Genomic DNA, 22024 nt, shown 5'->3' on the forward strand with positions numbered 1-22024 from the left:
CAGTTGTGTATTTGTGTTAATGTTCACCCTTGTTGATGCACAGAGATTTGCAGCCTAGAGTCTGTAAATGTTTAAATGCTAAGTCTGCATGCCAACAGAGATGCTCTTATGAGAACAGCAACCACCCACACAGTGGTGAGCTCCTGATAGTGACTAGCATGGGAGATTCAGTCCACTGAAGTAAAACCTCTTTTCTCCTAACAGTTTTACATCTGTATGAAATATTATCCTTTTAGATTTTTATTTTATTTTTATTTCCTTCACACACACACAAAAAAAAAAAAAAAAAGATGGAAAATTTCAAGGTTATTAGGATTGTGATTGCTGGTCTTTTGTTTGCACCAACTACAAGGCATTTTGTATTAGGAGATCCTTGCTGAATTTGGTAAGATTCTGGGTATATATTTGCAGAAGGGACAATAAGTATTATGTGACAAGTTGCAATAGAAATACCACAGTACAAATTCTTTTTTCACATTACAGTGCTCCCTGTAGCTCTTCTGGGAGCATATGATTTTAATAAATTGCAGTTTGAGAAGACTTTTTTGCAGCAAGACGACTGTGTGGATTGTCATGACTGTAGTTTATTCATGTTGTCCCAACATATCCAATCAATGTGAGAGAGCATAACAGCATTCCTACATCAGGTGGTTAAGACCCGAGTGGTATTTAAACTATAACTGGTTCTGCAGAGCCTTTTACCTGCCAACCCCCCCTTACACAGTCTTTCACCTTTTGACCTGTCCCTGAAATGAATACAGAACTGAGTGAACACATAATGACCTCATGAGCTGTCCTCCAATGCAAATTATCCTGTGATCCTATGATTCTGCATGACTTCACTGTGGTGTTAAGTGTAAGAACAGGCATGCTGCATAATCTAACCAAGGGTTATGTCCATATTGCTGCTGCTCATGTCCATTACCAGATACCTGAGCTATCTCCCATGACTGTTAGCAGTGAATTACAGTATTATTACTGAACTCATGGGGACTCTATGTTTCTTCTGGGTCTGCAAAGAACTTGTGGGAAGGCATCAGAGAACCATTATACTTCAGTGGTGCAGCCAGTGTCCATGTCTGACATACGTAAGCATGGAACTCATTAATTTGCAAATGAACTTGCTGTTGATACATTTTATTTAGTTTAGACACCAGAAACAGGTAATCTCCAATTATGAAGAACTCCTTATCAGACAAGTTATCTCCTACAAAGCAGCATCCTATCTGAGTCTCTTGAACCATTTCCAGTTGCTAAAGTGCCTATACACCACTGTAATGCTAAATGTGGACATGTAATTTGTGATAGTCCCAAATAAGTATAAAGCTACAAACCATGTCAGATCTTCTGGCTTTAGGTGGTTGTTGCATTAAACATAGGTGAAAAACCTTTTATGTTAGGGATGGAGGACAGGGACAGTCTGCTTCTATTTCACTTAGTGACATTTTATAAGTGAAATTCATGTTTTGGGATCACCTCATTAAGTGTTTGGAGCAGGAATATAACAGCGAGTGATGGTATACATGTCAATGCTCAAAAGTTGTTAGGAAGGGAGCCTGCTTTAACTCTAAGTGGAAGATATTACTATGGGTTTCATTTTCACATACAGTTTCATGAGTTTGGGCTCTTACTGCTGTGCATTTCATGTTTTGGAAAAACATGGGTAGAGGGCACACAAAAGTGAAGATTCTGGGCCTTGTCACATAGTTCCTGTGGAATCCCAGGAAGAGAGCCCCTGTTGCTCTGTGCCTGTCTTGTCTGTGTCCACCTTTGTCACCCTTGCTTGCACTGTTAGGTATCAACTGCAGCACTGACTTATGGAATATACACTCTGGGAATGATAAAATTTCCTGTTTTCCATTAGCTTGGTAAATCCTGTCCCATTGCCATGTGGAGTACATACTTTAGGTCACAGAAGATGGATGTACCACACCATAGTCAACTACATACTTTCTGTAAGGGTTATTTTTTGTTGTTTTAAAAAGTGTGCATGCTATAAGTCTGCTTAGTTCCACAGGTAGGGAACTAAAATTATGGCAAGTTAGCCCTGCCTTTAACATGACAGAATCTCATCTGCCATAAATTAGGGCAAAGCTCTGCTGGATCTCTGCCACTTTGCATGAGTGAATCATCTGGTCCACTGACTTTCTTTTCTTGAGGGGATCTTCATGCCTCTGGTGTGTTGGGTCATGGTAGAAAAGCTCTCCTTGTTTCGGAGACATCTGCCTTCTCCATCATTGGGACTGTCAGCCTGTTGGGACATTTATGGTCCTTCTTGTGATGCAGCAGTCTACTAGAAGGCATCATTTTGCTTTCAGTAACATGAGCCAAATCAACGCCTCTAAATTATATTAGCTTATAAACTGGGTTGTTCTAGTCTTCAGCTATTTGAAACTTTTAACACTGCACTATGTTTACAGAGGACCCTGTTTTATTAGCTTACCCTCCTTAATTGGGCTAACATGGTATTATTATGCCAATGTCTGACCAGTTCTTTCCTGAGCCTGTTAAACTTCTGCATATGAATGTCAGGAAAAATTTTACTTGAAAATTTTAAATCAGTCTTTAGCTCAATATGATTTTTTTAGAAACAATTTATAGTTTTCCATTTACTTAAATGGAATCAGGCACTCTTCCATGGAAGTTTTAAAGAAAATCTGATTTATTTCCTCTCTAAATCCTTAATTTGTTGTTGGTTTTCCACTATAGAACAGTAGGATACCAACTTTTTATCATCCAGAGAGGGGGAGGGAAGAAGAAAATCCATGAGAGATAGCCATGAAACAAAATTTTCTCCCTTATAAATGTGTTATTTCAAGTTCAAATCTTGAAAATTCAGAACAAAGTGTGCAGGTTGACTTTAGGCTGGTGCATTTTACTGAAAGAGAGATGAAAATAACATGGCTCTTGGACTTATTTGGACTCTGGGCAGCAGCAGAGAAAGGAACATTAATAGTTTTAGCTGAAGTAGATTTAATTCAGACCTAGTGGGACTACAGATCACTGCGTGTTAAAGTTCTGTTTATAAATGACTAACAGTTGTTTAGATGGTTAATTGGTATAGGTCGTTTAGTTGCATATAATTGTGTGTAAAAACACCTGAAAATGTGCTTACATGCATAAATAATATACATTTTAGATCTGTATCATGCTTTTTTTTGCTTAGAATATTTTAGTCTCTATACAGGTATTTTATAATGTGACAAAAAAACAAAACAAAACAAAACAATATGACTAAACTCTTCTACTCTTTATGGAGAAAACTACAGTTAATCAGTAAAGCATAGGCCTTGAGGTCCCCTAACATTTTAGATCATCATTATACATATGCTACATTCTTTGTGGGCTGAGGTTGGGTGGTGGTGTTGGAGTAAAGGTACAGTAAAAAGCCTGAATATGACTTTGTGCTATTCTGTCTTCCCCTGAAGATACCCAGCATTTTAAATAGAATAAGAAGAGCTGAAGTGGAAGATGAACTCAAAAAAGTGGTGGCTTTTTACAGCCTGTACCTTTGCAATTATTCAATAGTGATTGGGAGCCTCACACAACTGTGAAACTGGAATAATGTTGCATATGTGCAGTGTAAGACCTCTTGCTCCCAAGGGCTTACTTAACACCGTAAGAGCAATGGTCCCATGCTCTGGTGGTTTGGTTGGGACTGGTGAGCTCTGAATGCACACTGAAATTAAACAACAGATGACAAACTTCTGAAAAATAGCAGTATTTCTCAAATGCTGGTAAAATGCCTAATAGCAGATGAGTGAGATATCATTTGGCTTGTTTGGTCCAAATTAGGGAATGTGTGAAAGAAAGACATGCACTTATTGGAGCGGGCAACTAAAACAATGTTGGATTTCTTTCATCTTTTCTCAGTAATTGTCCCTTTGCCCTCAGTGGGACTGTACTAAATTTTTACCAAGAACTATATTCTGCAGTTAGTGAGATAAGAGGATGTTTAGAGATGGGCAGGAGCCATTTTGGACGCAACATGAATAATGTCCTTGGAAGTGAAGCAGATTTCTTTTCAATAAAATTATCATTGACAAAAGGAGCTTTTAGATCAGAGGCACCCTACACTAAGCCTAAACAAGTCCTGTCACAATCTCTACAGCAAGATATTTTTCTGTCCATGTCACTGAGTGAGATAAGTAAGAACACATTTATGGTCTGCTTTGGTCTTCAGAATTTTGTATAGTAGTTACCAGCACATATTCCAGTTAAAGTCACTCAGTACTTCCTACTGTCGTTTCTTGATTTCACATAATTGTAACTTTACAAGGCATATTTTTTTACTGTTTCATCTTTACATCAGAGCAATTATTTTTTGCAAAGGACTGTGCCTTCAAGGTTGCTAAGTGGCTTAGAGCCAACAAGATTTTATCCATTAGTGCTCACACCTTGGTAAGATATGGAACAAAACAGGTTCCTTTAAAAAGTAAAAGAGAAAATAATGTATCTAATTCTGGTAGTTCATCTGGTACTTCAAGCTGTCAGTTGGTAATTTTTGGGTGATCATTTCATCATCAAGTGTGTGAAAAATAAACTAGACCTTTATTGACAAAGATCTAGTAGGGAATTAAGCACCAAGTATTGTCCAGCTCTCAGAGAATTTCTTCTCCTACCATAGTAGGATGTATTCAGTCAGCTACAACAGGAAAGAATCAAAGCATAAATTATTTAGATCTACTAAGTATCAAATTAAGAATTGTCAATACTAGGGATATGTATACATTTTTAAGTAGTCCTGCCACAGGTATAAAATTTTTCATTGATTTCAGTGCATTTTAATTGGAAATACATGTTCTTCAGAACCAAATAAATCAATCAGTTCCCTGGGAGCAGATATTTTTGGTGACACAGTAGCATGGCACATAACTTTTGTTCAAACAAGGATTAGGACATTAGGAGATGACACTTCAAGGAAAAATCTTTCAGTGCTAGGGATGTACCATATTTCTTAGCTCTTGTTCAGCAATGAAACTGAGTCATTGGTCAATTCACTCTTGTGTCATTTGTTAAATTTGCCTTCATTTGTTTTGTGCCTTTCTCTGAACATGATGGAAAATTCAGCTTTCAGAGACTTCTCCTTTGAAATTTTTCCTTCCCACTTGGTCAGGTAGCCTCAGTATTGTAAAAGAATGTCAGAATCTTTGTGTTCACCAAGGTGCTTTTCCAAGATCATTTTGTCCTTGCAGCCAGACCCTAACTCAAATGGAGTTGGCATGTTGTAAGTCAATGTAATTAGACATTGAGTAAGAGAGTGTTGAGAGGAGAAGTGCTTACAATTATTTTGTCATGTATTGACTTATAATTTATGCCTGTTCTAATGAATTGAAAAGCTTTCTGAGACCTGTTTTTCTGAGACTCTAGAGACCATCAAGTGCTCACAGTAATCAGTGCAGACACTGTTAAAAAGTATGCAATTAACTAACTCCATTTACAGTTGAAGGTTGCTTGGTGCTGTATTTCTTTCTATTGCTATAGGAGAGGCTTCTTGTGGTAATTATGCTGGTATTGATTCCTTCACAAGTGAAAGGAAGAGCTTGGCTCTGCCCTCATGAACTCTTCCAGAACTGAGGGGGTGACACCTGGAGAGTAATAGCCCAGTCCCACAAGCTGACCACCTGTGAATGACAGCAGAGTCTGCATTTTGGATGAGGCATTTCTCCTCCAGGCTTACAGAGGGCTCCCTTACAGAGGGAGCCCAGAAGCAGCATTTTTAGAATGACAGAACTTTTCACGAGTATGTTCAATCTGTGAGTTTCTATGAATTAAAAGTTATTTCTGTGGAGAAGTTAAAACACTTTGGAATGTGGTGTGTAGAAAGACTTCACATGTGCAAGGGGGTAAGGCAATAGGATATAAAATCTTAAGGTTGCAGCCATCTTCCAGATTTCAACTAACCGATTACTAGTTATACCCATAGGCTGCATGTAAGATCAGGTGGGTCCTTCTTGTCTTTGCAGCTGTACAGGTGGTGTTTGAGAAGGTTTCAGCTTTGACAAGCTTATAGCTAGAAATCTGAGTCAAACAAAGTTTGTGGGAATATGACCACATGGATAGAGAGGATGATCTGAAGATCACCAAGAGTTCAGAGGTCAGATACAGGCTAAAAGGTACATTTTCAGGGTGTCCATCTTTAATCTGATTTTTCTGGAATTCATTATTATCCCTCAGCTCTGCAAACTCTGTGTGTCCTGATCCATGAGCCAGGATGTCACTGCAGCAAGTGGTCTGATGTTAATGACGATGATTGTGTGTTCCTGGAAACGATGATTCACATGCTGCATGGAAGAATTGGTCTTTGGAAACTTGCCTCAGTGCTTGAGCCAGTACAGTAACTGTTTCTTTTTCAGAACTTTATTTATTTAAAAAGCAAGCAGATTCCTTGCTAGACAAAGACCATGCAAAATAATGGTAATGACACAGGTTTTGTCTTTTGATTTGTAGTTACCAGAGGATAAAAAGCCATACATGGGTGATGATTTGCAAAATGAGGAGGGAATTCTGTTGGTATATTTCTGATAAAATATTTATTATTTCTGCCAATCTTTCCTATCATAACTCTTCTCCAATGTCTTCAAGAGGATAAATAGCCTCCTGAGGTTCCTCTTTATATTTTCCAGTCATACATTCACCAGAGTTTCCTTTTCCTTTAGAAAGGAGCACACACATAGAAAATTCATGTTCACTGGATGAGTAAAAGAAACTTGGTATCTAAATTAGCCATCCCTGGAATATATTTAAATGCAATTTCCAAAAGCTAAGAGTGAAATGTGGAGACAACGTGTTCTGAATTTAACTGTTTCATTGTTTATTTCTAAGGTTCAGTTTAAGTTTTCACCACAATTTCCTACTAACACCTCAGAGAGGTGTCTAGTAGTTGCACCTTGTTCATGAGCTAGTTCTTCAGCACTCTAATTTGGTGAGGACAGACTTATGCTCTGCCAAACACATCCTTGGAGAGTCTCTGGTGAATACATAGTAGTTCATAAAGCAAAGTGGCTGCTACGTGGCCATGAAATGTAAATATGCACACTAAAGTAACAGGTGCACGTTGAGAAATGGAGTCCCTGCAGACCTCCAACCTATTCCACAGTCCCCAAACAGGATCAACCGTTTATTGATATTATCAACACTGTTCTTTTAGACATGGTAGTCTTTGAGGATGTCCCACAAACTGGGTGCTTTGTAGCATGGACAAACAGAAGATGTGAATTTATGGAAACAAGAAATTTTGCTTTTGGTCAGCACTTCTCTTCTGCTTTTTTTCTTCTGCCTGACTGCACTATTGTGGAGTTCCTTCCTTGCACCCCTCCCTGACACACCCAAGGCGAAGGTATTGGCACAGCCTTGTGACTCTGCTTTCCACAGACACACAGCATCTGCTGTCACAGGTAGGAAAGAGGACCGAAATGGAGGCAGGGCAGCTGTTGACATAACTGAAAACTCTGACATCAGTCATGTTAATTAGGTGGAGAAAAGAGAGAACTAGCAAGTATTTTTAGAAAGCAGGATGCTGGGGAAAATTACCTCATGCTTGAGGTCTCTGGGTTTTATCATTTTAAGCTCTGCAGTGAAAAAAAAAATTGAAATTACATCTTTCTAATTCTTTCCACTTCCTTATTTATCCCTTGCTCTTTTTCCATCCTGTCTTGACAACTGGATTATTCAGGAGCTTTAATCAGAACTTAGTTCCACAAACTTTTTATTGCTTACCTGTCTCCTGCAGATCAGTTGCATGCAATTTCAGACCCTGAAAGACTAATTAATAGTAGTCTGATCCAAGAAAATTATTAAGGGGGGTGTATGTTTACATGCACTCAAAATCTGTCTCTCTCTGCTGCCATCGAGGCCCAAGATAACTCTTCTGAATGTCAGTATTGCTCTGTTATCACTCGTGCCCATGCTAGAGCAGCTGGGGACTTCAAGATGAGCAAAGGTGGACCAAAGCTCACCTCTTATATGTCCAAGTGGATCTGACCTGCAGCTCATTTCAAGCAATGTAAAATCACTTTTTGACTTCACCTGGGCTTGGGTCAGCCGACAGTGTACACCAGTATTGATTTTATGGTTCTGCAAGGGTTTCTGCCCGTAACTCTGCTCTGCCCTTATTTCTCCTATGGCAAAGCCCAAGAAACCTGCTCAGGGCCAATCTGGGTACCCTGTCTGGAAGAAGCTACCATCTCTTCTCCAAAGGGGAGAGCCTCACAGATGGAGCTTTTTTGCTGCAGATTCTGCTGTTTTTTTTCCCACAGGTTGACAGCTTCAGTATTGTTTGGTTGACGTAGGTGTGTTAGAAAATGCCAGCATACTCACAGCACCTGTACACAGCATCCAACAGTGCAAGAGGGATGCAGTATTATTGTCATAGTGAAGTGAGTTAATGACACACCACCTGAGCTACAGTTACCAGCCTTTAGCCCATAGGAGTGTTTGCAATGCAAATAACACTAGCAGAAATGCAAATAACTCTAGCAGAGGGAGACAAAATGAAATACATTAAAAAAAAAATTATATATATAAAAAAATAATTTGCCAGATTCAGCATAAAGTTTACCATTTAGATCATCTTCATTTTCAGTGGAGTGCTCTACCATTTAACAGTCAGTATTATTCAGGAGGTAAGAGAGTTCAGGAAAGGGTACATCCTCAGCTGAGATTGTCTCCAGACTTGCAGAGATCACACTAAATTGGGAAAAGGTTACGTAAATTTTGAAGATCCCACTTTGGTAATCATGAATATTTCAAGCATGGTTGTGTATTCTGGTTTCCTAAGGCAGTGAAGTTTAGAGGGTTATGTGTAGGGTGGGTGCCTCAGTAAGTCTTGCTGCTTTCCCTTTGTCTCCCAAATAATGTTTAAACCTGCTGATGAAATTCAGCTAAATTTGGTAGCAGGGTTGTGATCTCCAAGCTTTAGAATTTTTCAAAGTTAATAATATTTTTTCCACTGGAGAAAATGTAGACTTGTGACTTGCAGATCCTAAATAGACTGTATAAACCAATAGGTTGGATTTTTCTCTTGGATTGGGTGTCTGATAGCAGCTTGGCCTTGTGCAGAATGCAGAAGTTCCCATAACACTGGCGGCACAAAGGGTTTAGTTTAGAGCTGTGGTCCAGCTAGAAGTGCTTTCTCATAGCGTCTAAACTATCTGGAAAGCTGATGTGAATCAGCATAGCTTCTTCTGCACTCTGTAGCCTACAGTTTAAAACCAGCATTTGTAAAGCAAGGAAATTAAACCCATTATTTATCATTACATTTCAGAGGTATCTATTTGGCACTTGAACAGCCTCTTGAGAAACGTATGTGTGGGTTTTTATTGCAGCTAAACTACTTATTGTTACCCAGGCACACATTTTGAAAGAATATTAGTTGCATTACTGCTTTGCAGATGAATGGAGGTTGTTTATCCTAGTGTCTAACTGGCCCTATACTGTCCTTCATCGATTGCAATGATAATAGTGCAAAACAGCTTTACGGTAAAATCACTGCACGTCAGAGAGCCAAATTCTGCTTTTGTTCTGCAAATGCAACTCCCATTACAGCTGGAAGGCTGTAAGTTTTGGCCCTCCAGTGTTCAGTGTCCCTCAGCTTTGACTGTGAGATCAGAAGGTCTGGTACATGTAATTATTTTGATGACTTTGTTGACTTAAATAATTACATGCTTGAGTATTTTGTTGAATTAAGGTCTAAACTGTAAGCTTGCTTATTTTATCTAGTCACTCTTCACTGAACTCAAATAACTATTTTAAGGTTGAAATATCTAGCTGGTTAGATTGAGTGTATCGTACTACGTGCAAAGACATGCTAGAAACAAGGTTGCTCAAAAAAAGAAAAGCTACTTTTTGGGCACAATGGCAAAGGGAAAAAGAAAAATAGATGACATTTTCTAAAGAACATCGTTGTCCCTGGCAGGATAATTTCTGGGAGCTTCCTAACTTGCTTTCTATAGAAACTTGGAGTTTTGAGATGCAAATCCAGTACAGCTTTATCTATTCAAACACTTAATGCAAGGCAAGAGTGGATTACTGAACTGTTACAGAACCAGAGAGACCAGCTGATCTTTCCAGTGTAGGACAGCTACTTTCAGTAAACAAAATACTCCAGTGTACACTTCTTGCAGGGTCTCCCATGTGTCAGTTAGCTGGCAGTGTCCCAAAAGCTTCCTTCCTCCTATACAGAGAAATATTCCTTGCTCTACAGATATTTTTTACACATGTCTGTTGATGGATTTGGAGTACTCGAAATAAGGACTTTTGTAATACTACATAGCTTACGGACCTGGCTGAAGGAGTGGTTCAGCTTCGAGCAAGAGGCCTGCAGAGATGTAGGAACAATAGATCAAAAAGCCACCAGTAGATTGTGAGAACAGTGTTACGAGGTGTGTTTAGGGCTGAATCTAAGCAGTGGTGGCTTATCTAGCTAGGAAATCCCTATGTGGTGTAACTCTCATTCCTGCAGTCAGATATCGCAGTTTATGTCCATTTGTCTGGCCACCAGTTCTGTTTTGTCTTCTCCACCAAAGATGACTGTATCCCTCTATAGATCATTCTGTTAAACCCAAGGAACACAGTTAAATCTTGTTGGGGAGTAAACTGTCTGTCCTTGCCTATGCAAAAGAGAAGCAGAATAGTTATCTTCTTTCTTCAATATTTCTGCCAATTTTCTATGTCCTCATATCGGGGGCTTTGTTCATACCCTCAGAACAATGCATACGACTAAGGAGAACAACTTCAGCCTCAGATGTTCCCCAAAAGGTTAACTGCTGATGAATGTTTGCCTGTGAAGAAATTGGAAGTACTTACCTGTGTCACACATCCTGTTCCCAAACCTTTTAATCTTTTTATATATACGGCAAAGATGCTAAAACTGAAGCTGGTAATGCAAATATCAGTGTTTAGAGATTTCTGTGTGGTCTTCATTAGCTGAGTGGGTTACCAAAAATCAGAGTATTAACTGTGTTTTGAAGGCTATTTAAAGCTTGGAGATGGCTCTAGATTCTGTTGCTTTTTATTGAGGCAAGAAGAAAAGTTAAGAGATCATCTAGAGGTTACTAAATACTATCAGAGTTAGAAAAGTTACTGAAATGGCCATCTCTACTAACCTGGTGAGACAAAAGTTATTCAGACTACATTCATCTACATGACACTGGTTACCTGCTGCTTGCAATGAAACCAGATTCTGACCAAGACAAGGGAAAAGCATTCATACCTTGCAAGAGTGAGATGTTGCCAGACCCAGGGTGTGTATTATTTTATTGTTGGGGACAAAACGTGTGTAGGAAGAGGCCTTCCTTTGCCTCCTTCATCCAGAGAGGGGATATGTAGAGTTAAGGGGAACGGGTGTATTGCCAAGACAAAGGCGTCTCTTCAGCCTGGATCTGCCTTTGTAGTGGAAGGCTTCATAGCTTAGACAGTGAAGTGAACCCTGTGTTAGCCTAAGACAAAAAAACAAGCAGAGAAGCTACAGGAGTGCCTTGTTTTCCATGCATGGGAGGATTTGAGCACTGGGATCAGGAGGAGTTCTTTCAGTCCAGTCGATGACTGCATCACTGAAGCTTTGAGACACTCAATCCAATAAGATAGATATTTCAACCTTTAAAATAAAGTGCTTCTTTGTACCTAGCAAATAATGATGAGATATAATAAACATGCTTACAATTTACTTCACATGCCTGCCTGCCCTTCGGAACCAAGTGTCTTAAATGTACCCATCCAACAGCCAGAAAGGGACACTTGTGATTGACCCATTCAATACCTACAGTGACGTACCCTCCTTGCTTCATTCAGCAAATCCAGCACTACAGGAATTACTGTTCTGTCCTTATTCAGGCCAGCAACCAATGGTGCACATGGAACAAGACTGCTGGGAAGACATCCCAGCTTTGCTTTGACTCCAAGTGACAATGCATTTGCTCTGCACCCCACCCCCACTAATCACAGCTAATTACTATCACTGCTAAGAAGCCCTTCTGCATCTGGCCACTTGGCTTCTGTTCTGCCTCTGCGGATGTTTGGTGAGACTGAACCCCTGATCTGCTCCCATGTTCATGCAACTCTCAATTCACTGCTTAACCTAACTTTCCAACAGCTAAAAAACTTCTAGTGTTACGTGGGAGAGGAGATTGCCTGTGGTGAAGGGAGTCTTCAGGCAGAGCTTGGAGTTCTCCTGGGAAACAGGCCTTTTCCATCCATGTGTTGGCAAATCTGGAAGAGGCAGAAAATTGGGTATAGGTGTAAGGGACTGAGAAAATGAGCTCTTGAGCTATGTTCTTCTCATTCCATATATCAGTTGGCTTAAAGCTTTTGGTCTTTGAGATAACTGCTATACTGATGCTTTCTTATCTCTCACAGAGTTCTAGAACTTAATTAATTAACATTTGTGAACTGTGAACACTTCTTCTGATAGGAGTTATTAAGTATCAGGAAAATTTGCCTAATCTTGGCACACTTAAATTAGCTCAATTTTGGTATAAGTGAAAAGAGAGTAAGTGACACTGCATCATAGGGAGTATCTTGGGTTATTTCAAATGCTGTAATCCTTTCATGGATTTCTGTGCTATTTTTATAATACTAATTCTGATTAAAAATATTAAGTCTGACTGTCAGCTCTAATCCTTGCTTCATCCCTGCATATCTAGCAATGTTAAAACACTCTGACTAGTCTAAAGGCATTTGAAAATACTACCATGCTGTAGAAAATTCCAAGAAAACATCTGAACTCCACTTCTGTGATATGAAAAATTTACGGAGCTGCACAAGCCAGAATAGCTGTTGTATTTAGTGTCTTGACCTTTATTATGTCACAGTTTGAAGTCAGCTGATTTGTTTTTTAGCTGTCTGTTGTTCTGATGTAAGTGAAGCTCAGCTGTAATTGTCCACTGACATAAAAAATGGTTTGTGCATTTCCATCTGTTGTAATTTTCCTTTTTTCTCATCATGGTAGCTGCTCAGATCCACTCTTTAAAAGTTAAGCAGCTGTATAAAACTGGGCTGGAAATGCCTCCACCAAAATGGGTGCAGTTGAGAGGCTGCTACTGTACCCTGTGCCCTGTGCAGGGTACAGCTGCTTTGAGCCTGGTTCAAATTATAGTCAGGCAAAAAAGGTTTCACCGAACTACTAAGTAGCATGTAACTAATGATAGAAATGGAGAAAAAGGCACAACTCTGGAGTTATCTTGTGTTCTTAGGCAGTTTTGCCCCACTTTAGGTTGTATTTTGGGCTGTCTGTACCACAGATAGAAACATGCTTTGCAGTATTGAATTCCATGTTTTGATATTTAAACAGCCCAGCTAACCTCCCCAAGCTGCACAGCTGCTCTGAGAGGATTTTCAGCCACCAAGTGTGAACTCTTTAGCACTGCTTTGCAATTAAAATGAGAAAAATGTCCCCAAAAGGTTTTTAAAAATAAGTCATTGGTGTTTTTCAATATCCTGTATGTAAAGGACAGGTTTTTTCCTCAGTTTTCTAGTGAAAGCTAACTTGACCATGCAGGAAGCAATTAAGTTAAAATGTGTTGTTCTGTTTTATCTGATCTTTAAATAATTTAAAGGCTGGAATTAGGGTGGGTATTTTTGTTATTTGTACTAAACGATAAAGCCTTTACTGATTATGAGCAAGTAAATACAGCAGGAAAATGATATGAGGCACATAAAAGTGAGAAAGGTCTAAGAAAGAAAGTATATGAGGAAGAATGTACTTCGTTCTGCAGAGTTTGGCAGTCATATGTAGTGTGATTTTCTGATATGGACAGATGGAAAAATAGTAATGTAAAAATGTTATGCTAGAAATCATCCAGCTCAGGTCTCCATCTCCAAGCTGTCTTATAAATGCAAATTCTTTATTTCCATCTGATACATTACTGTAACAGGTGCAATCTTATAAACTTCCTTAATAGAGGAAAATGGAATTTATTTGCTATAGGGATGTGTGTAGGAAGTTCCAGAGAGTATGATGCATTTCAATTTTGTAGTTAAAGCTTAAAGAGTGGTTTGAAATCATGCTTTTCATTAAACATTTAAGAAACCTCCACTGTAGGAAAGGTGCTTGCATGGTAAGGAGAGGAGAAGGGCACAGATAGCTTTGTATAATGATAACATTGTGCCTTGGGGCAGGCGGACCCACAGTGTTGTCTTGCTTGGACTCTCCGGATATAATTCAATGACTACTCACCTTCACACTTTTCTCTGTTTTCAGAGTGGGGCATCTGCTGAGAAATTAGTCTCATGCTTCAACTCAGTATATTCACTGGAAGAAAGTTCCTTTGTAGTGGGGCTGTACATGGGTTGGCTGGCTGTACAGAGAAGGGAGATGAATAGAAATAACCATGATCACTTCAGTGCAATAGAAGAATAGGCTTGGAGAGAAGGGGCAGGGGGATTATGAAGGCACAGATGGTGGCTTTTTTGAGGGCACAGGCAGCAGCTGTTTTGAAAGCACAGATGGTGGTTGGGATGTAGGAATCCATAGGAAAGCAAGACTTGAAAGATGCCTAAGCCACTTTTTCAAGTCTGATGGGAGTTCAGGTTTCTCTGTTTTCAAGCATGTTTATAGCTAGATTTTAAAAGAGCCTGGGTGACTTCAGAATATGTGGTTTTAGCACCTTGTGCAAACCAAGCTCCAAATATCCCAGGCTGTCCCTCTTCCACCACCAAAGTCAGTACAATCACTGGTTACTCTGAAGAACTGTGTCCACCTATCCTAGAATGTTATGGCAAATGCATTCAAAGAAGGCATTTTCTCACGTGCATTAGTGACTGTGTAAGTGTTCTTTGCCTTTACTTGACTATTTTTCCCCAGGTTGGCCCTTTTGTCATTAAACAGAACCACACAGTGACTGTGGCCTGCTGACCTTCTTTTCATGACACAATGGATCAGTCTCATCTTTCCATCACACAGCCATGAAGCAAACAAGGCTATGTCAATAAGCTGGGTGTATTTTTAGCTTTCTGCAAGCTGCCTCCTGCTTCTTGACTCCTATCTCTCGAGGCAGTTGGGAGATGCTGTCTTCCTCTCTCACAGCCCCTGATGATTACACACTATCTGTTCTGGAGTTTGTGTCCATTCCCCAGGTTAGAACAAAGATAAGATATGATTATCAAAAGTGGATTCCTTGAACACTCAGACTCCCTAGATGAATACCCATGCCAAAACAGGTGACTGTCTATTCATTTCCCTTTCATACACTTCTTTCTTCTCTGAAATGACTAAGTGTAGTTGCCCTGATCCTAAAATCCATCACATCAAGGAGCATTATGGAATGCATGTCACATAAAAGTAGTCATAACAGATCAGACCAGTGTCCACTAAGCTAAATGTACTGTCTCCAAACAGGCACTCCTGTACAAGAAATTACAAGAACAGGTCAAGGACATAGTGTTGCTTCATTGAGCATTGCCCAAATTTTTGGAAAGTAGTGGCTGTGGAACCCCTGAGCCAGAGGTGGGGGTATTTGTGCTTAGAAGCCTGCCAAGGACTTTATTCTTTGAATTTGTTCAGTTGTTTCCAGAGCCCGTATTTTTTTTTTTTTTTTTTTTTTTTTTTTCCAGTATTTGCAGTGCTTTGTAGCTTGGATTTCCAAAGCTGAACTACAGGTTGCATGAATAAGCATCACCCTTTTGTTTTTGAAACTGCTATATATGTTGCTCCTTGATTCTTAGATGACAAGAGATGGTGAAAAAATAATCCCTGCTCATTTTCTCTGTGATGCTTATGTTTTCATAGGACTGTATCATATGCTTTACTTTCTTTAGCCTGAAAAGGTGGCTTTTGCTACAGTGTACACATCTCTGTAAAAATGGCTCACAGAAATGTCACAGGAAAGAGAGTTTCTGCCTGTTTTAAGTTCATACCAGGACAAAAACTCTTGCAGGGAATTCTTTCCCTGAGGTCTATCCAGAAGCTTTTCACATCATACAGGGTTACTAGACTGCACACATTCACTCCAGAGTAGGTGCACATAAAAAGTAGGCTTGCTGGTGTCACCAAGTAATTATTTTTGAGCAATGTCTGACGAATGCCAGGAACCGTCTTTCTCAGTGATTGCTTAATGTGAACCAATAAGCTGACTCCATTCTCAATACTTTGACATTTCTTTTTTATTTCTGGTTTTCAGGTTAGTCACAGCAATGCTCCACCCAGTGCCACTTTAAAGAGCAAAAGCATGCAAAATCCAGCTCTGCATTAGAGAGTTTTCATAGAGAAAACCAAGACATTGGCATTTCTCTGACTTAATACATAGGTTTCTGTCTGCAGCTGCCTTGAAGCTGTTAGACACTAGAGTCAACTATTCCTGATTTTTTTATTGTCAGACAGTTCCTGAATTGATACTGCTGGATACTATCCATACTACTCAGAGCAGTTTTAGTTATAGCTGTGCTCCCTGATGCTCCTGAAGTTGTGCTGGAGAGCTCTGTAATGATATAGAAATATTGATGCTGAGTCAGGGAATTATTTATTACACACACAAACTATGTTAAAAGAAGATTATTAGGGCTGCAAAATGGAGTACTCCAGTTTTAGGAACTAAAAGAATTGTGTTTGTCTGTGTGGTCTTTGGTTGATAGCCTTACGTGTGTGCTGAACCACTTTGTTTCACTGACTTTCAAGTGGATTTTTTTCAGATATTAAAGGAGTATCTGCACTGAGGGTGGTACAGTGGGTAAACTGCTTCCTTATCAGAAGAAATTCCTGCTCTCTAATTAAAACTACCATTAGGCTATGAAGGATTTTGTTGATAAGGAGAAATTGAAAGGGGAGTGTAGAGCTATATAGGAAGGAGTTCTCAGTGCCCTGCTGCATGATCCCTCAGCTAAGTCCTTTCACAGTCGTCTGGATTGTTCCTGTCGCTAAAGCAGGTTGCAGGCATTAACCTCCCTTTATAACGCCTGGTCCAGATGATGGTCCTAGCACTTAACAGTTCATCCTGCATAAAGCCACAGAGATATGGACTGGATATATGCTGATAGGAGGTTGTGTAGGAAGTCCACAGAGCTTAGCTTGACCAGCAGGAAAACCTCCAGTATTTGGACTAAGCTCTTTTAGCAGACAGTGAAAAATTTTATAAATTCCAATTTCTGATAATACTTTGAGACCTCCTTAAAATTTACTTTGAAACAGATTTCCAGTTTTGGTATTTTCTCTGTCAATACACTGCTGTTAAAAGCAGTGTATTGATACTATTTTTGTAAAAGCCTGGTTTACTGATAATGACTTAATAATTCCTTAGGCAATTTTCTCTTCCCTATTACAGACATCTGCATACGCTGGGATTTTATTATTTATATATGGCTTGTTACTAACAGCCTCAGGTTAAAGAGCTAAAATTCCATTTTGTTAGGCACTGTATTAAATGAGAGAAAAAAGACAGTCTTTTGTGAACTATCTCTCTGATATGATAAAACTCCCAGTGAGGCCTTTGTATCTGGGACTTCTAGATGATACTGGATGATGAATAATAATAATTTCAGAGGAAGTAGGACAAGGTTATGGAAATGGATAACATCTGCCAAGAGAAGATGTGGTTTGTCCTCTGAGTGAAAGTGGCAGCTCACGCAATGGAAAAGAAGTCATTAAATCAGTGCTTGTGTTGCAAGAGGAAGACTGCTATTTTTCAGTTGAGGTTAAAACCTGAAGTGAGCTGGAAAATAAGAATCCTGTTTCCTAGGGAAAACCAAGACATCTTCGTCTTTGAGGAGAACAGACCTTTCAAGATTTGAGAGATTTGTTCCACAGCTGAAGGGAAGTCAGTAATTATGATTCTGCTGCTCAGCATTGGGTAGACCATGGGCTGAAATCTGGGTTTGTTGTGTCCTAAGTAAAAAGCAAGGTGCAGAAGGATTTCCTTTTGCAGCTCTTGTAAGCAAGTGAATGCAGTCCACACCAAAATATCCAACCATCTGTAGTTAGGGCAGCAAGGTAATGTCAAAAGTCCAGATTAACGTTCTTGGGTTTACACCAGATAAATCAGGGTCTTTATTTTCAATCTCAGTGCAACTGATCTCTTTGACTACAGAGGTGTTTGCTATTTTAGGCTGTCCCTAGTTCTCTCTGTCTGTCTCTGGCCAGGTAATTAATATGTTGAATCTCTGTTACTCAGAGCTCTTTTAAAACTGTGAGGTCTCCAAGAAATCAATGTGGATGCATATGAAAGGACGGATCTGCTTTTCTAAAATGAATGACAGCAGCTTCGGTGAGAATGAAGTTGTGTGGAATTTGCTAGGAAGCACAACTGCCTGATTTTTACAAATCTTAGATAAATTGGGGTCTGTTTAGGTGTTACTGAGATAATAATACTATTTTCCTGAAACATCAGGACTGTGATTTATAATTTGAGAGCATATTCTGGCCCTTCAGAGGAATATCAGATATTTTAAAAAAAACCCACAACCAACAAACATTGGGAGGACTCTTGACCCTGTTGCTTACCATGATTTCAAAGAGAAAGCTGAAGTTGCAGCACCAGACCTTGTTCCTGGAGATGTCTGGGCTGGTTGATGCTGAAGGCTCCTTGCTAGTGAGGCTGTAGCACTGTGAGGAGCTTTGCTCCTCTAGCCCCTCAGTGAAACCTCCCTCCACTCTGAGCCTTGAGTGTTGGGGGTCACTGTCTCTCCTCAGACACAGATTCATCACTCTGTTGGGAGTGCTGGGAAAATTGCTGTGAATCATTGGCTTTCATCTGATGCGTGGGAAAAAAAAGAAAACCGTTTTAAGAAGAAATCAGCTGATGGTGTTTGTTCCTGTGGGGGATTTACTTCTGCACTGGAACTCCTTGCTACTTGCAACAGGTTACTTCTCTGGTTGCTCTCTCTTGGCTGTGGTGCGAATCTGGGAGGCTGAAGGTGAAGTGCTGAATTCTGGCTTGTCAAAGGGGGCTGAGGAAGCTTTTATGTGCTGGATGTACATTTCCAGGGTACCCAGCAATTCGGAGGCCAGATTTGCACTCACCTAGCACTTTGTAAACTGTGCTTCCATCTTTTAAATATTGAAGAAGTATGTAGGTAGACTTCTGCTTCTTTGTTGCTTGAGCAGAATGCTATTCCCTGAAAGACATTTTAGGGGCTACAGTATCTGTATATGTTTTTTTTTTTTTTCCTTGGCATTTATATCCGCCAATATAGCATCATTTTTGCTGTTTTGATTCCCCTGTGATTCTATCATGCATTTTGTGCATACTGTTGACTCCAGCTATCTCTGGTTGAATTATAACAGGGCACTTGATGTGAAATCAGGCAGAGAATGTAATGGATGACCTATTTTTAATTTTTTTATTTTTTGGAGGTGGGGGAAGGTATCTCCTCTGAAGATGCCACTGTCAGCAATTATTATCTTTTGAGAATTTGAATGTGTGGGGTGTAAATATGGAAATTTAGCATTACTGAATGCCTGTGTCACAATCATAAAATGATGCAGGCTGGAAGGACCTCTGGAGGTTGCTTCTGCTTTCCCCTCCTCAATACTAGCCCAGTGAGATAAGATTGCTCCACACCATGACCAGCTATGTTTTGAATAGCTCCAAGAATGGAGAACCCATGATGTCCCTGAGACCTTGCTGTAATGGACAGCTTCCTCTTTGAGGAAACAAATTGTTCCTAAGATCTCATGGGAATGCCCTGTGTTGCATCTTTTGCCAGCCACCTCTCACCCTTTCTCTGTGCATCTCTGGGAAGAGTCTGTCTCCATCTTCACTCTCCCCTCCCATGAAGCTGCTGAAGACAACAGTAAGCTCCCTTTTAACCTTCTCTTCTTAACCCTGCCTTGAAGATCATAACCTATCATAAAGAAATATAAGTTTAAGCACTTTAGTATTTTGGATTTTGAGCAGGTAGGAATTAAGTTTTCAGGTTTTTATGCACAACCACAAAGGCTACTGTTCTTTTTTGTCTGAACATTTAATTGTTTATATCAAGCCGTGGTTCTCTGATTTTCATTTATTATAAGGAGCTCAAGCTGGAAATAGGACAAGTGTTAAAATAGAGGAAAGATAATAGTGACAATTGCCAAAACTGTAAATGCAATTTTGATTGAAGGTGGTTTTGTAGGCAAATAAACATGCTTTAATATGTACTATTGCTTCAATGCTTGTGAAGCAGTTTGAAGTTTCCTACAAAGAAAGAAAAGAAGATTCACAAACTCAAAAGAGCAGTGTTGACAAATGACTAGAAATAAGCATCTTCCAGCAGCACTGAAAAGATAGAGTATGATTTTATACCTTAAAAGAACACTTCTGGTTTCTTATTTCTTGCTTTGAAGATGCAAGAGACCCACAAAAAGATAGGGTGGCAAAATGTGTTAACACAGCATTTGGGCAGAGAGGCTTCTACAAGCCGTGCATTTGAAAAGTTTCAGTTTTGACATGTAAAGAAATGTTTTGAGACATAATAAAAGCAGTAATGACTTACTGAAAAATGTTGGACAGTTAGAATACCTTAGTATGGAAGCAAAGGCAAGGCAGGCAAATGAGAGGGAAAAAAACCTGTGATGGATGAGTACTAAACCAATATGCAATTATAGTTAACAAAGCTATTGTGCAAACAAAAGTAAGGAATAGAATGAATAGAGGCTGAAGATCAAAAAGACTTGGAACAGAGGAGAACAAGTTCTGGTAGAATCTTTATAAACAACAAGAATGCCTTAGAAGTGGTTTCTTTGATAAACAGGAAGCAAGAGAAAGCCTAGGTAGGTAGCATGATGCTTTTTAGATTTGAGAAGGTTGTGTTGGAAAGCAAGGAAAATAGCAGTGAATAAAGAGTAGTTCTGAATATAATGTGATCTTTAAAAAAAAAAACAATAGGACAATGCATCACTCACTTCGCTTACCTCTCAGCAAAAGAATCTGTGTGCTCCTGTTACACATGAAACAGGAAGAGAACAAGAGCTCATAACCAAATTACCTTTTTTACTGACTCTCTTAGACAATTCTGAAGAGTCTGAAAGTGTTTGGGCTGTTGCTGATTTTTAGTGAAAAGTTGTTGCAAGCAGATGTAAGTACAAATAAACATACAAAAGCCCCTAAGAGACTGGAGTCTTCCATCAAAGTAACTCAAGAGTAGTATCTTAAAACTTTGTACTCTGTCAGGGTTTGGAGGGATGGTTGTATATCTTCCTTTAGCTGTTTCTGTTGCAAGGTAGAGACTATAAAATTGAAATTCTTCCTCAGTCTTTGCACTTACAAGACACAAATTACTTCAGTGGTACTATTCTGCATTTGTATGAATCGGTGAAAGCATCTATCAGCAATAACTTAGCATTAGCTGCTCTTCAGTTAGTATAATGAGCATTTCCAGATGGTGTAATGTTCATGTGTGCATTCCAGTATTTTCTCAAATGAAGAATTAATTCTGCATGTCCTCTCTGAAAAATCCTATAACTAATGTGAATGCGGTTTTATCATCCATCTTCATTATTAAGTATTATGTATGGTGCAGTCAAATTCTGTGAGAAGAAGACAAGAGGGGAGATCATATAAAGATAAATAAGAGCTCGATAAAGACAGTGCTTATTTATAGAATGGTATTTAGACTCACATACTGTTGCTGTAGTAGTCAGGCCAAGACTTTGTTCTGAAGGACAGATTCCAACCTCCTTTCCTCCTCACTGGTAAAATCTCCTGCTGTTTACATAGCCATGTACCTGTGGTGCTCATGGGTTCATTGTTTGCTCTGTAGCAGCAGCACAGAAACTTTTTATTGAAAGCTCCATGAACCTTTCAGATTCCATGGGTTGCTCACAGTATAGCATGAGCTAGCTTCGACATCCAGACCTTGTGCAAATGAGAGGGCAGTAAGACCAAAAAGGGAACTAACTTTGAAATGTAGTAAGTATGATCTTGAATGTTAAAATATGTGGACTCAAGTGCTTTCTGGATGAGAGGCTACCAGATCACCTCTGGTGCTTCATGTCTGTAGCACCATGTCTGGAACAAAGAACACCAGAGCAGTCTGATGCCTGTATCTCTGCACCTCCTGTGGCAGGGACTGTTCCCTCCATAGCAAATCCACAAGTGCAGCCTGCTAAGGAGATGCA

The 22024-nt window shown here is 39.4% G+C and overlaps 1 protein-coding gene across 1 annotated transcript in view; it reads left to right on the top strand.

Moving 5' to 3' along the window:
• NRG1 (neuregulin 1) overlaps window positions 1-22024 on the top strand; it is a 419616-nt gene that overhangs the window by 90767 nt on the left and 306825 nt on the right. The window lies entirely within an intron of this gene.

The sequence above is a fragment of the Tyto alba genome, unplaced genomic scaffold (genome assembly GCF_018691265.1).
Source record: "Tyto alba isolate M040663 unplaced genomic scaffold, T.alba_DEE_v4.0 Super-Scaffold_13, whole genome shotgun sequence".
Lineage (NCBI taxonomy): Eukaryota > Metazoa > Chordata > Aves > Strigiformes > Tytonidae > Tyto > Tyto alba.